Raw genomic sequence first — 2,500 nt, forward strand, 5'->3', positions numbered from 1 at the left:
TATCTTCAGAACACAAATTAAGATATTTTTGATGAAATCCGAGAGCTTGGTGTTTTTCCATTGACAGCAATGTCATAAACACTTTCAAAGCGCAGAAAGGTAAAGGCATCGTTAAAATAGTCCATGTGACTACAGTGGTTCAAATGTAATGTAATGAAGCGACTATTAAATAATTAATAAATAAATAACGACTTCATTCAACAATTTCTTCCGTTGTTTACATTGTAAACAGCGCAGCACTTCCGGGTTCTAGTCAGAACGCCGGCTCACTATTGGCCGGTTCCTGCGTCAGCAGCACATGCATGTTTCTCTATTTTTTTCCCCTTCTTTTTTGCTGTTGTCTCCTTTATTATTGTTGTGGTTGATGTTATGTGATGTATGCTTATTCTTTTGTATGTTACTGTTCTCTGCAATAAAAAATAAAAAAAGCAAAAGCATGTGGTGATGCTCATGAATGTCATGTCAGAGATTGCTGATTCAGAAAGCTCTTGGATTTCATAAAAAAATATATCTATCTATCTATCTATCTATCTATCTATCTATCTATCTATCTATCTATCTATCTATCTATCTATCTATCTATCTATCTATCTATCTATCTATCTATCTATCTATCTATCTATCTATCTATCTATCTATCTATCTATCTATCTATATATCTATCTATCTATCTATCTGTGTTTGGTTCTGCTGAAGTGTGTGTGTGTCGGTGTGTGTGGGTTTGTTTAGAGTTCACAGAAGTGTAAAGCGGGTTACAGATAAAGTCTCAGATTGACTCTGACACTGATGCGTCTATTATAAACCATCACGTTTCTGTTTGACCTGCAGGTTCGTGTGTGTTCTGGTTCAACCGCATGAAATAAATGGACTGATCCCAATATAAAGTGCATCAAATGTGTTTTTTTAATTTGATTCAAACATTTTTAAACTAAGATTGGTGATTAATATAATTTAAGATAACAATTGATGAAAATTAAAACAACCATATATTATTTTAAAGCACTTTGATTTGGTTATTTGAGTCATACTATTACATGCACTGTTATGTTTTTATCTTTATTAATAAAATCCACATGAAGAAAAACATGAATGAGATAAGATTCGATCATTTTCCACCAAAGAGAGGAACATCATTAAAGAAAGAGACTGTTCTTCAGTGATGTTTTATGAGACAGATCATTGGAAATATCCTTGTGTAGAAGCGTCTGTGCCGAAGTGAAGGAGAAACATGTCGAATCCGCTGTAAGAAACCCTGAAACAGAGGAACGACACATTAAAACACGGCACAATGAACTAAATCAAGCACATCTGATCACTTCAGTCGCACAAGTGAACGTCTGAAGGTCATTAGACATCAAAACCAGTGGATTTCTTCACAAAAGATGCACAAACACACTTTACAGTCAGAACATTTGACAGAGACGTTTGAACAAACACATCTACAGATGTAGTGTTGAAGATGAAGACAGTCGTTACTGTGTGTGTTTGTGGTTAATGTGATTCTTGTTGAGAACTGACTTCATACATTCACCGATTCAAACACAGACGAGACTTTAAATGTGATGAAGAAAAGATCGCGAACACTTTAGTTCAGGGTCCAGTTCTCACTATTAACTTGCATATTACTAGGATATTGGCTGTTTATTACTTATAAAGCACATATTAATGTCTTATTCATATTCTACATCCCTTAATCCTAAACTTAACAACTAGATATTACTAACTATTAATTAAAAACAGTAAATTAGGAGTTTATTAAGGCAAAGTCGTAATTAATAGTTAGTTAATAGAGAGAATTGGACCCTAAGCTAAAGTGTGATTAAAAGATCCTGCGGATACGAACACCTGATCTGACGAAGGACACTCACTGTATCACTTATAGTGTACAAATGAACTAATACTGTTTATGGCCAGTTATGTATTTTATCACTAATTTATGTTGTTTAATAGATCCGATCAGATTTGTTTTTTTCATTTGGAAACATTTGGAAACACAAATGTCTCCACATCGTCTCGTCTGTGTCAGGCTGTGCTGGTTCAGCTCGCGGCCCCATAATCGTGTGTGTGTGTGTGTGTGTGTGTGTGTGTGCATGTGTGTGTGTGTGTGTGTGTGTGTGTGTGTGTGTGTGTGTGTCTGAGTTATTGAGGGTGACAGCGGGTCTGTGTATTAGGGTTCATGCATCAGTCCTGCAGCCTGTTTTAGCCACACTAATCTGGATTTACCATCAGCAGTGTGTCAGCAGCAGCACACACACACACACACACACACACACACACACACACACACACACACACACACACACACACACACACACACACACACACACACACACACACACACACACACACACACACACACACACACACACACACACACACACAAACACACACACACACACACACACACACACAACACACACACACACACACACACACACACACACACACACACACACACACACACACACACACTCACTCCCTGCTGAAAAATCCAGCATAA

Source organism: Scardinius erythrophthalmus (genome assembly GCF_964197995.2).
Source record: "Scardinius erythrophthalmus genome assembly, chromosome: 7".
Lineage (NCBI taxonomy): Eukaryota > Metazoa > Chordata > Actinopteri > Cypriniformes > Leuciscidae > Scardinius > Scardinius erythrophthalmus.